The sequence below is a fragment of the Lithobates pipiens genome, unplaced genomic scaffold (genome assembly GCF_037356315.1).
Source record: "Lithobates pipiens isolate NorthernLeopardFrog02 unplaced genomic scaffold, aLitPip1_a1.2 Scaffold_30, whole genome shotgun sequence".
In the NCBI taxonomy this organism is placed as follows: Eukaryota; Metazoa; Chordata; class Amphibia; order Anura; family Ranidae; genus Lithobates; species Lithobates pipiens.
In genome coordinates, this window is record NW_027507791.1 from 171,623,992 (window position 1) to 171,637,900 (window position 13,909).

The 13,909-nt window shown below is 46.0% G+C and overlaps 4 pseudogenes; all 4 read left to right on the top strand.

Annotated features, from left to right (window-relative positions):
* Nucleotides 1-4,492: 4,492 nt before the first annotated feature.
* On the top strand, nt 4,493-4,611 carry LOC143949493 (5S ribosomal RNA; annotated as a pseudogene).
* Nucleotides 4,612-5,304: 693 nt separating this feature from the next.
* Nucleotides 5,305-5,423, top strand: LOC143948850 (5S ribosomal RNA; annotated as a pseudogene).
* Nucleotides 5,424-8,968: 3,545 nt separating this feature from the next.
* Nucleotides 8,969-9,087, top strand: LOC143949069 (5S ribosomal RNA; annotated as a pseudogene).
* Nucleotides 9,088-9,410: 323 nt separating this feature from the next.
* LOC143946358 (5S ribosomal RNA) lies at nt 9,411-9,529 on the top strand (annotated as a pseudogene).
* Nucleotides 9,530-13,909: the final 4,380 nt, after the last annotated feature.

Genomic DNA, 13,909 nt, shown 5'->3' on the forward strand with positions numbered 1-13,909 from the left:
ATGATGTGAATGTAAAATGAATGTAAAATAGTTGCATTATGTGTTATTAATGTAATCAAACTGTATTGCTATGCTTTGCTACTGCAACCACTTCTCAATCAAGTAAACCGTCCCACTGCTTTTCTCACATTTTGCCGCTGTTAAAAAATGTGTTGCAAGTGTTATGTGTTACAAATGGTTATCAGTGTGACAGTTAATGTGGAGAAGAAGTAATAAACAAAATAGAGTCAGAAAGAGAATCCTATTGCATAGAGGTAGCGAGAGATTAATCTTAATGTGCACTGTGTAAAAGGTTTTAAAAAGATGGTTTTGTGTGACTTTTGATTTAACGTAAATTTAGCTGTAGACATTATAACTTGTTACAATGATTTAGAGATAGTAATCTCTATAAAATAATAATAATAAGTATAGCAAAACAAATTAGGAAAATTTTGAGGCAGTATGTATAGGTCGAGATATAGTGAATACACAAAAGATCAAGGGATAGTAGCAAAGTCAAGGGATAAATGCAAAGGTACTCTATTTAACAGTAAATTGACGTAGCTTGCAAATTCCAACGTGTAAATCGTTCCATTAATTTTGCGGCGCACGAAGACGGCTTACACTGACTGTTTTCCGTTTCCACTGGAAAGAGAAACCTATTGCATAGAGGTAGCGAGAGATGGTTGGATTAATCTTAATGTGCAGTGTGTAAAAGGTTTTAAAAAGATGGTTTTGTGTGAATTTTGCTTTAACGTAAAATTAGCTGTAGACATTATAACTATGGTTAGGTTTACAAAGATTTAGAGTTAGTAATCTCTATAATATAATAATAATAAGTATAGCAAAACAAATTAGGAAAATATTGAGGCAGTATATATAGGTCGAGATAAAGTGAATACACAAAAGGGATCAAGGGATAGTAGCAAAGTCAAGGGATAAATGCAAAGGTACTCTATTTAACAGTAAATTGACGTAGCTTGCAAATTCTAACGTGTAAATCGTTCCATTAATTTTGTTACGCACGAAGACGGCTTACACTGACTGTTTTCCGTTTCCACTGGAAAGAGAATCCCATTGCATAGAGGTAGCGAGAGATGGTTGCATATGGCAGAAAGACGGCTTACACTGCTTTTCTCACATTTTGCTGCGGTAAAAAGAAATGTTTTGTCACTGTGTTTTAACTGTGACAGATAAGGTGGAGAAAAAGAAGTAATACAGTACATGACAGCTGATACTGGTTGAGTAATAAAACTGTTTTATTAAGATGTAAGACTAGTTTTATTCTCTACATATAGGCTTTTCAGAGAGTTGTATAATATAGACGACCAATAGGACATTTAAATGGCTTTATATTGTAGGGAGGAAGTATCGCTGTTCAATGGTAAGAGATTGAAAGCTTAGCTTGAAAATGGCCGAGAAATAGTTGCGTTAGTCTAAATTTAAAGGATATGCCGGTACCAATGAGAAAGCTTATATTAGACTAGTTGATCTTTGCATTACACAATCCTATTATTATTATTATTATTATTATTAATAAGATCATAGTGCAGAGAGATACTCAGTTAATGTCAGAGATACTCGGTCAATATCAGAAAAGCAATAAAACTGTTTACATCGTTAGAGAGCGATGGTTACATTACTCTTAGTATGTGCAGCATGTCTGGTAGCAAATGGATGGTTTTGTGAACATTTTGCATTAAGGTACAATTAGCGGTAGAACTCATGGAAGTGAATAGATTTAAGCGGATTTTGAGATAGTACTCTCCATTTCTAATAAGAAATAAAGAAAAATAAGTCAGGATGGTGTGTCAGGACTGTCACATACTCACAGTCCCGGTACAAATATGCAAAATAGAGCAAGAGCGTACATGGTTTATTTTGATGTATGATAGTTTTATTGCATGCTTGATGTGGATGATTAAAATCGTGTAGTGATCTATATTTAGCATAAGAATGAAAAGGCATAACATGGCAATGAGACAAACTCCATTAGAGATGTGAGCTAGATGAAATGATGAGATGTCTCTGTATAGCCCAGATTGTCTTCTGTTATCACTTAGCCTACCCTCTAAATTCACTAGCCTCTCTATATACACCAGTATGTTTACACTAGCCGGTCTTCTGCATACAATAGCCTGTCTTCGATATACACTAGCCTATGTTCTGAATACACTAGCCCGTCTTCTGTCTTCTGTATCCTCTGTATAAACTAGCATCTCTGTATACCCCAAACTGTCTTCTGTAAAAACTTGTCTCTCTTTATAGCCTGTCTAGCCTTTCTTCTGTACACACTAGCTTCTCTGTATACACTAACCAGGCTTCTATATATACAATAGCTTCACTCTATGCACTAGCCTCTCTGTATAATCTAGCCTCTCTATACACCCTAGATAGTGTTCTGCATCTCCGTAGTGGTAGCCTCTCCGTAGAAGCCAGCCTTTATTCTGTATTCGCTAGCCTTTCTTCTGTATGCTGTAGTCTTCTATATATACTAGCTTCTCTGTACACCCTTGCATCTCTGTAATACACTAAACGTGTATGGGAGACTATCTGTGAATACCAGGTGCCGTACATCTTTGTATATACTAGCCTCTCTTTAAATTAGCCTCTCTGTGTACCCCAGCCTCATTGTTTACTCTAGCATCTCTGTATACTCAAGCCTATCTGCATACACGAGTCTGTATTCTGTATTCACTAGCCTGTATTCACTAGCCTTATATATACTAGCTTCTCGCTTCTCTGTACACCCTTGCATCTCTGTACACTAGACTCTCTGAATACACTAAACCCTCAAGTATACCACAGCCTGTCTTCTGTATACATTAGACTGTAAAAACTAGCTAGAATACACCAGCCTGTCTTCTTTACCCAATAGACTCTCTGTATGCACTACCCAGTCTTCTGTATACACTGTCAGCTTTGATGTATACCCAAGCCTGTCTTCTGTATACACTAGTTTCTCTATATGCACTGTCCTTTCTGTATACTCTCGACCCTCTCTATACATTAACCTCTCTATATACACTAACATCTTTGTATATACTAGCCTCTCTTTAAATTAGCCTCTCTGTGTACCCCAGCCTCACTGTTTACTCTAGCATCTCTGTATACTCAAGCCTATCTACATACACGAGTCATCTGTATTGTGTATTAACTAGCCTTTCTTCTGTATGCTGTAGTCTTCTATATATACCAGCTTCTCTGTACACCCTTGCATCTCTGTAAACACTGTGTAAACTAGCCAGTCTTATGTATACACTCGCCGACTGTATACACTAGACTCTCTGAATACACTAAACTCTCTGTATACCACAGCCTGTCTTCTGTATACACTAGACTGTAAAAACTAGCTAGAATAACACCAGCCTGTCTTCTGTACCCACTAGGCTCTCTGTATACACTACCCAGTCTTCTGTATAGAATGTCAGCTTTCATGTATACCCTTTCTGTATACACTAGCTTCTCTATATGCACTGTCCTTTCTGTATACACTCGACTCTCTCTATACACTAACCTCTCTATATACACTAACATCTTTGTATTTGTCTTTAAACTAGCCTCTCTGTGTACCCCAGCCTCACTGTTTACTCTAGCATCTCTGTATACTCAAGCCTATCTACATACACGAAACCTGTATTCTGTATTCACTAGCCTTTCTTCTGTATGCTGTAGTCTTCTATATATACCAGCTTCTCTGTACACCCTAGCACTGTAACAGTGCTAGGTTCCTGTATTACAGAAACAGAACACCAGCAATAAGGTGTATACTGTGCAGGAGGCACACAACACCGACTCTAACTTCTGCACTGCAGATGCATGTATTGCAGAAATTGAACACCAGTAATAAAGGGTAGCTTCAGGTGTGTACTGTGCAGGAGGCACATAACACCCACTGTAACAGTGCTAGGTTCCCAAGCAGTAAAGACACTGTCCCTGCCTATCGTCCTCTTTCCCTGACCACCGCAACACACTATACAAGGCCGCCGTGCTGGCGGCCTTATATAGTGTGGGGTGTGTACTAAACCCCCCTGAGCTATAATTGGCCACAGGAATCCTGCCTGTGGTGAATTGTGGCTCTCCTCACAGAGGATGTCACATCTGTTCTTATTATATAGAACCTATTATGCTCCTCGTAAACTTTTTCAGTTTGGCCGAACGGCCGGACGCAAGTTGCCCCCGGTGCGGGAACATGGGGGGAGACATGATGCACATGTTTTGGAGATGCCCGAAGTTGATCCGCTACTGGACAGAGGTGACAGGAACCATTGATCGGGTGGTTGGAACCTCCACCAGGATGGAGGCGAAGTATTGTCTCCTGGGATTAGTTGAAGGAGTTGGAAACCCGGGAAGTAGCCAGATGGCAGTTCTGAGATGCCTATTTCAGGCAAGGAAACTGATTGCTCAACCCTGCTTAGCCTCCAATGTTGGCAATGACTTGGTTTTTTTCGCTTGTTTCCCAAGATGACCATGTTGGCGTTTGTCAAGATGGTTGAGAGTGCCCGAAGAGATCACCTATGGCCCCATCACCTTGAAAGTGCCTGATCTTGTCTGATCTCGGAGGCTAAGCATTGTCGGGCCTGATTAGTAACTGGATGGGAGACCAACTGGGAATACCAGGTGCCGTAGGATTCTTTTTATGTTGTTGGCGTTGACATGGTTTTTTTTTTCCGCTTGTTTCCCAAGGTGATCATCTTGGCATTTGTCAAGAGGGCTGAGAGAGCCCAAAGAAATCTCCTACGGCCACATCCCCCTGAAAGCGCCCAATCTCATCTGATCTCAGAGGCTAAGCAGGGTCCGGCCTGGATAGTACCTAATTAAAGGTGCCGTAGGAATCTTTTTATATTGTTGGCTTTGACCTGTTTTTCTTTCGCTTGTTTCCCAAGGTGACCATTTTAGCATCAGTCAAGAGTTTTGAGTATGTCCCAAAGCGTTCGTCTGAGGTCACATCACCCTGAAAGCGCCAAATCTCAGAGGCTAAGCAGGGTCTGGGTCAGATGGGAGACCGCCAGGGTCTATGTTGTTGGCGTTGACCTTTTTTTTTCACTTGTTTCCCAAGATAACCATCTTGGTATTTGTCAAGAGGGTTGAGAGTGTCTAAATAGAACACATATGGCCACATCACCCTGAAAGCGCACAATCTCATTGATCTCGGAGACCTAGCAGTGTACGGTCTGGTTAATACCTGTATGGGAGACTATCTGTGAATACCAGGTGCCGTAGGCTTCTTTTTATGTTGTTGGCGTTTACCTGTTTATTTTCGCTTGTTTCCCAAGCTGACCATCTTGGCGCTTAACAAGAGGGTTGAGAGTGCCCAAAGAGATCACCTACGGCCCCATCACCCTGAAAGTGCCCAATCTCATCTGATCTCAGAGGCTAAACAGTGTCGGGCCTGGTTAGTACCTGGATGGGAGACCGCCTGGAAATACCAGGTGCCATAGGTTTCTTTTTTTGTTGTTGGCTTTGAACTTGTTTCTCAAGGCGACCATCTTGGCGTTTGTCAAGAGGGTTGGGCGTGTCTTGAAGAGAACACTTACGGCCACATCACCCTGAAAGCACCCGATCTCATCTGATTTCAGAGGCTTAGCAGCATCAGGCCTGGTTAGTACCTGGATGGGAGACTGCCTGGGAAGACCAGGTGACATAGAAGGATCTGGTCTGGTTAGTGTCTTGATTGGGAGATCGCCTGGGAATACCGGATACCGTAGGATTCTTTTTATGTTGTTGGCTTTGACCTGTTTTTTTTCCCTTGTTTCCCAAGGTGACCATCTTGGCATTTGTCAAGAGGGTTGAGAGTGCACAAAGAAATTGCTTACGGGCACAACACCCTGAAAGCGCCCAATCTCGTTTGGTCTCAGAGGCTAAGCAGGGTTGGGCCTGGTTTGTACCTGGATGGGAGACCGCCTGGGTTTTCCAGATGCCGCAGGCTTCTTTTTATGTTGTTGGCGTTGACTTGTTTTTTTTGTTTGTTTCCCAAGGTGACCATCTTGGCGTTTGTCAAGAGGGTTGAGCGTGCATTTGATCTCAGAGGCTAAGCAGGGTTGGGACATGGTTAGTACCTAGATGGGAGACCGCCTGGGATTTCTCGATGCCATAGGCTTTAGGTTTAAGCTGTTGGCATTGACTTATTTTTTTTTTTTTTTTTTATTCTTTTATTAAGTAGAACAACATAAATATAACAGTCAACCATACAGCATGACCCAGGGTCACAATTACATGCTAACAAAAAATAGGCAGCCAAATAACTCTGGGTTCTCAGAGGGGAGTCCTACAGTTTCATGCAGAAAATAGAGAAACCCCACCTCGGACATGTAGTACAGTATAACTAATGCAGCCCTGTTCGGACAAATGTAATCATGGAGAGCAACTGGGACCACAGCGAGCCAGCTTATCATGACCTATGTGAACCAGAGTAAAATATGAGCCGGTCGTGTCCAGAACCCTGGGGCTCTTCTGGGTCCCAAAGGCTAGTAAGGAGACAAGGCATAATCAAAAGGGAGGACGGGGGAAGAAGAGAGTGCAAAGACGGAGAGAGAGGAGGTGGGGGGATATCGGCGGGGAAAAAAAGAAAAATAAAGACAAAAAGGGAGGGGGGGAATGCCACCCAGGGCAGACATGGCCTACGTAGGTAAACGTTAGATGTTCAGTCGTTTTCTGGGATGGGGGCACTGCTCACCTCCCGAATGTAGTCTCGAGTACCAGTAAAATACCTCCAGGGCCTCCATGTAACACTAAATGCCTCTTCAGTGTTGTGAAGGGTGGCGGTCAATTCTTCCATCCGGAGAATATGATTGACTTTGGAATACCACAGCACCTTGGATGGGGGCTGAGGCTGCCTCCACAGTGCGGGAATGCAGGCCCGGGCGGCATTCAGGAGTTGCATTGTGAGGGTTTTTTTGTATTTTCGAACAGGCTGTTCGGTCAAGTGTAGAAGGCACGCTACTGGGAACCCAAAAGTTCCTCAAGGTCGGGCATGCCCAGAAAAGGTGTCCCATGGTCCCCATATCTGAATTTCACCTCCAACAAACATCCGGGATCGATCTATCCATTTTATTCAGAAGGTATGGGACTCTATACCAGCGTGAGACTATCTTGTATCTTGATATTGGTTTGCGATGGAAGCTTTATGTACTAAGGTCAGGATCTTCCCTATCTGTTGTGGGGTAAATGTGATGCCTAAGTCCCTCTCCCATTTGTGGATAAATGGTGGGGGTCGACTCCTCCTCCTGACTACTCAATAGGTTGTACAGGAGGGAGAGGGTGTGTCGCACAGGTTCCCTTTTGTGACAGATGGATTTATAGGGTGTCAGGTCTCTAGGAGTTTAGGGGGCCCTTTGTATGGCCAGAAGAAAGGGACGAAGTTGATAAGCACTAAACAAGTCAAGCGGAGGGTCAGAAAGCTCGACGTCAGTTTGCGTGGTCGGGAGCCCTCCCGTGGGCCACACCTCTCCCAGACGCTGTTTCCCCACCACTGTCAACTGTCGCAGTTTCTTGTTGGTAAATCCCGGTGGGAAGTCTGGATTACCTATAACCGGAGTCATTGGTGATGGCAGGGGAGCAATGTGTGTGCAGCGGAACAACCTCCGCACAACAGCCAATGTAGCTCCCACTACGGGGTGACCTCTGAGGTCTTTTGGTAGGGAGGACAGGAGCCACGGGGAGGTCAATAGGGGAATGGATCCATCCTCAATCTCCATCTCCACCCACTGCTTGTGTGGGCCATTACAATGCCAATCAATGACTCTCGCTAGCAGAGTCACTCTGTAGTATTGTCTGAGATCTGGGAGACCCAGACCCCCCTTGTCCTTTGGTCTGGCAAGCAATTGCAACCGGGCTCTGGGCGGTTTGCGCGCTCAAATAAAGTCCCGGAGCAGCACCTGCAGTTGTCTGAAAAAAATTGGGGGTAACCAGATCGGTAATGTCTGGAACATGTATAAGATCCGAGGGAGAGCCATCATTTTGAATGCATTACAGCGCCCGAACCAGGTCAGTGTTAAAGCATGCCAGTTTCCCAAATCAGATTTCAGTCTATCCAGGAGAGGGACAAAATTAAGCAGGTACAATTGCGCTAAATCCGCTGCGATGTCAACGCCCAGTTAACGTATAGATTTTTCAGCCCAGTAGAATGGAAAAGCGGACCGGAGCCTCTTGGCCTCACCATCCGGGACCGATATATTCAATACAGCCGACTTGGCGCAATTGTTTTTATAGTTTGATAGGCTGCCGTGTCGCTGTAGAGACGCAAGTATTTTGGGAAGCAAAATGTGTGGATTGGAGACGGAAAAAATTAGATCGTCAGCGTACGCCGCAATTTTGTGGTGTGCCGAGGGTTTGGATATGCCAGTAATATTCGGGTCATTCCGAACGTGACACATAAGTGGTTCCAGTGTCAGAATTAAAATTAGGGGAGACAGAGGGCACCCCTGCCTCGTCCCATTAGTGATGGGGAAAGAGTCCGAGCACCCCTCGGTCACCCGTACCGCTGCCGACGGCGTGGAGTAAAGCGACATTACCCAGCTCATCATGTTGGGGCCAAGACCTATATGTTCCAGGGTGGCCTGCATAAAGTGCCAGGCCACCCTGTCAAAGTCCTTCTCCGCGTCCGTTGACAACATAAGCAAGGGCCTTCCCTGTTAATGCGCCGCATGGATTAAATTGAGGACTCGGGCCGTATTGTCTCTAGCTTCCGACTTATTTATATTTTTTTGCTTGTTTCCCAAGGTGACCATCTTGGCGTTTGTCAAGAGGGTTGAAAGTGCCTGAAGAGATTGCCTACGGGCACATCACCCTGAAAGCACCCGATCTCGTTTGATGTTGGAGGCTAATAGAGTCGGGCCTTGTTAGTACCTGGATGGGAGACCGCCTGGGAATACCAGGTGTCGTAGACTTCTTTTTATGTTGTTGGCGTTGACCTGTTTTTTTTTTCGCTTATTTCCCAAAGTGACCATCTTGGTGTTTGTCAAGAGGGTTGAGAGTGCCTGAAGAGATTGCCTATGGCCACATCACTCTGAAAGCACCCAATCTCGTCTGATCTTGGAGGCTAAGAAGAGTCTGGCCTGGTTAGTACCTGGATGGGAGACCACCTGGGATTACCAGTTATTGTAGGCTTCTTTTTATGTTGTTGGCGTTGATTCGTTTTTTTTTTTTTCTTGTTTCCCAAGGTGACCATCTTGGCATTTGTCAAGAGGGTTGAGAGTGCCCAAAGAGATCGCTTACAGCAGCATCACCCTGAAAGAGCCCTATCTCTTCTCTTCTCTGAGGCTAAGAAGGGTTGGGCCTAGTTAGTACCTGGATGGGAGATGGCGTTGGAATACCAGGTGCCGTATTCTTCTTTTTATGTTGTTGACATTGACCTGTTTTTTTTTTTCACTTGTTTCCCAAGGTGACCATCTTGGCATTTGTCAAGAGGGTTGAGAGTGCCCGAAGAGATCACCTATGGCCCCATCACCCTGAAAGCGCCCAATCTCGTCTGATCTCGGATGCTAAACAGTGTCGGGCCTGGTTAGTACCTGGATGGGAGACCGCCTGGGAATACCAGGTGCCATAGGCTTCTGTTTTTTTTATTTTTTATTTAGTAGTATGCGACATACAATGTAAAGGCAACTTCACAGAATGTGTGATACAAATAGTTACAATCAAATGATCATATTGCATGGATATCAGAGCCAATGGTAAGAAGTCTGAGGAGAATAGCATGTGTACAGCTTTGCGGTCATATCAAGATGAGATTAAAGCTCCATCTCGTTGGGATCCTCTACCACTTAAAATATTATTGATACTAGCCCTGCTACCCTCGAAGAGTTTAGATATCCATAGATAGGGGAAGAGTATTGTGTAGTAGTCAAATGGGGTCGGAACATACCATTTTCTTTTCCCTTTTTTGAGTTAAGAAGGGAAATAGTAGAACTGAAAGGAGGGAGAAGGGGAAAGAGAAGATTGGGGAAGGAAATGGCAGAAAAGGAAAAGAAGGGGTAAGGGGGTGTCGTGGGTAGAGTGGATAGGATGGGGTCCCCTCCCAGGGAGCAAGAGACGCCCTCGGCTCACCAGCTCATCAGCTGTCCAACGTTTGGAACAGCGATCTCCAACGATCACCATGAGCTTACTATGTCTCGCGGAGGTATTCTTCCGAAAAGCGAAACTGGGTCCAGTAGAACCATCTGTTCCCATGCTCCTCCGTTTTATCCCTCATTGTGGCAGTCAGGTCTTCCATTCGTTCAATATCATTTACCCTTGCGAACCACTGGGTCACCATTGGAGCAGATTGCTCTTTCCACTGACTTGGGATGCAGGCCCTAGCTGCATTGAGGAGATGTTTAAGTAAGGACTTATGATAACGCTTTCTCGACATAGGAGTTAGATTGAGAAGAACTGCTGCGGGATCATTGGCTAAGGAAATGTCTGCGAACTTGTGGATGAGTCTCAGGACAGGCTGCCAGAATGTTTGTAATTTAGGGCATTCCCAGAAAATGTGGAGAATGGTGCCAGTCTGTTGCCCACAGTGACAGCAGCGGTCAGATTGACCGGGGAATATTTTGGCCAACACCACCGGTGTACGATACAAGCGTGTGATCAGCTTATATGAGATCTCCTGATATTTACTGCAGAGTGACGACTTATGGGCGAAAAAGAGTATTCTGTCCTTCTGTGGTTTGGAGAATGTAGTTTGTAAGTCCCTTTTCCATTTAGCTAGGAAGGGTGGATCCGTGGAGGATTGTGCGTCTGTCAGGATTTGGTAGGACCTAGAGAGGGAACCACGAATTGGGCCATCATCCAGGCAAAGTTCCTCGAAGGGGTGGAATTGTCTAGAGAAGAACGAATGGTTAGGTAGTGGTCCGAGGAAATGGATTAGCTGTCTAGCTCTCCAGCTATCCAATGCAACAGGTACTTGCTCTAGCAGTATGGTCCCCGTGGGAATCAAGCCTGTGGGTCCAAGAAATAGGGCTGCTCTCAGAAGCCCTTTCGGGGCTTGCCTGGTAAAGGCCTGGTCAGACAGGCCCGGAGGGAATCTAGGATGTCCAATAATTGGGGTCATAGGAGAAGGGAAGTTAGTCAGGTGGGAAAGGTGAAAAAAACTATCCATCTCGGCGAGCGAGGGGCCAATTAACGGGTGAGTAGTCACACAGGGCTCCAATGGCCTCCCCGCCCAAGGCAGACCAGCCAGTGGAACCCGCGCCATCTCCTGCTCTAGCTTGACCCATAGCTTCAGTTCCCCATGCCGGTGTCTTATCACATATGGTTCCCCATCGGATAGTGTCCGCTGTGTACTGCGCATGCGCAGTACACAGCAACACAGATTCCGAAAATTGCCGAGCATGAACGGCGCCTGCACACCGAGTCCAGGTTCTATCCCCGCTATCCAAGTGGACATAGAGTAAGAATATAAAAGAGCCGAGCGCAGCGAGGCCGAGCCCGAAGCGTGGCGAGCAAAGCTCGCCTGCGAGGGACCCTCTAATATTCACAACCCTATGTCCGCTTGGATGGTGGGGCTACCACCTCCACTCACCGCGCAGGCGCCGTTCAGCTTCGGAAATTTTCCGAAGCTTCGTCTGCTCCGTACTGCGCATGCGCAGTACGGCGCGGACACTATATCATGGCCGGACAGTATATGGCAGAACACCGGCACCAGTCAACCACCGGTGTCATGTGCGTCGCTGTGTAATATAGAGCAGGGTCCGGGAAGCCAATACCTCCCCGCAATTTCGGTCGCAATAGCATTGCCCTACCAATACGCATATGTTTTCCGCACCAGAGGAACTTGATAAAGATTGAGCGAACCGCATGAAAGAAAGTCTGGGGTATTTTGATAGGTAAGGCTTGTAGTAGATACAGAAGTCGTGGCATCGCGTTCATCTTCAACACATTACAGCGTCCGAACCATGACAGAGCTAGTGGGTCCCATCTTTTAAGGTCCGCTGTAAGCCCATAGGCTTCTTTTTATGTTGTTGGCTTTGACCTGTTTTTTTTGCTTGTTTCTCAAGGCGACCATCTTGGCGTTTGTCAAGAGGGTTGGGCGTGTCTTAAAGAGAACGCTTACGGCCACATCAACCTGAAAGCACCCGATGTCGTCTGATTTCAGAGGCTAAGCAGCGTCAGGCCTGGTTAGTACCTGGATGGGAGACTCCCTGGGAAGACCAGGTGCCATAGAAGGATCTGGTCTGGTTAGTGTCTTTTTTTTTTTTTATTCTTTATTTATGGATTGCAGGTAATACAGAGACAAACTGTAAAAGACATAGATCCCTCAGTTTTCCAGGTTAACAAAAATACATAGTTAATACTTCGTGGGGGACCGGGGGAAACCTAACAACCTATGTCAGCAGCAGCCCCAGCCGTGGCTAGGCCACCACATTATCCCACTCTAATGATCTGGCACCCCAGTGTCTACTTATAAACCAGGGCAGTCCCCGGGGCGATCCCCCTCAAGGCCCAGACTGAGGGGCCTCTAACATCGGTCACCTTCATTCTATTGGTCAAAGAGCTCAGCCGGGACCACCCCGAGGGCCGCCAACCCCTGGCTGGGAAATCGAGGGAACAAAACGAAAAGATCCTTGCAATCACCATGTATTTTAATTATACTTGGGAGTTAGGGGGTAGGGAAAGAGGGGGGAGCAAATGGGCAGGAGAAGGGGATGGGGGTAGAAAGAATGAAAGTTATAGGGGGCTAACAGTGCTACGAGGCAGACGGGGGAGAGAGTGAACCAGGGTGGTATACGAGAAGGGAGAGAAAGAAAGAGGACTCCGATGGGTTCCCATGGCCGGACCCTTCCCTCTATACACGTGCCAGAGCCTACAGATAGGATCTGTATGCGTCGGAAAACCTGAACAGGCTCCAAGACAACCAACGAGCAGTGTGCTCTTCCTCCCTGTCGCCTAACGCTGATGTGAGCTGTTCCATACTGTAGATGTCGAGTCCAGGTTCTATCCCCACTATCCAAGTGGACACAGAGTAAGAATATAAAAGAGCCGAGCGCAGCGAGGCCGAGCCCGAAGCGTGGCGAGCGAAGCTCGCCTGCGAGGGGCCCTCTAATATTCACAACCCTATGTCCGCTTGGATGGTGGGGCTACCACCTCCACTCACCGCGCAGGCGCCGTTCAGCTTCGGAGATTTTCCGAAGCTTCGTCTGCTCCGTACTGCGCATGCGCAGTACGGCGCGGACACTATATCATGGCCGGACAGTATATGGCAGAACACCGGCACCAGTCAACCACCGGTGTCATGTGCATCGCTGTGTAATATAGAGCAGGGTCCGGGAAGCCAATACCTCCCCGCAATTTCGGTCGCAATAGCATTGCCCTACCAATACGCATATGTTTTCCGCGCCAGAGGAACTTGATAAAGATTGAGTGAACCGCATGAAAGAAAGTCTGGGGTATTTTGATAGGTAAGGCTTGTAGTAGATACAGAAGTCGTGGCATCGCGTTCATCTTCAACACATTACAGCGTCCGAACCATGACAGAGCTAGTGGGTCCCATCTTTTAAGGTCCGCTGTAAGCCCATAGGCTTCTTTTTATGTTGTTGGCTTTGACCTGTTTTTTTTTGCTTGTTTCTCAAGGTGAGCATCTTGGCGTTTGTCAAGAGGGTTGGGCGTGTCTTGAAGAGAACGCTTACGGCCACATCAACCTGAAAGAACCCGATCTCGTCTGATTTCAGAGGCTAAGCAGCGTCAGGCCTGGTTAGTACCTGGATGGGAGACTCCTTGGGAAGACCAGGTGCCATAGAAGGATCTGGTCTGGTTAGTGTCTTGATTGGGAGATCGCCTGGGAATACTGGATGCCGTAGGCTTCTTTTTATGTTGTTGGCTTTGACCTGTTTTTTTTAGCTTGTTTCCCAAGGTGACCATCTTGGCCTTTGTCAAGAGGCTTCAGAGTGCCCAAAGAGAGTGCCTACGGCCAAATCACTATACTATATATCTATATCTATAATAATAAATA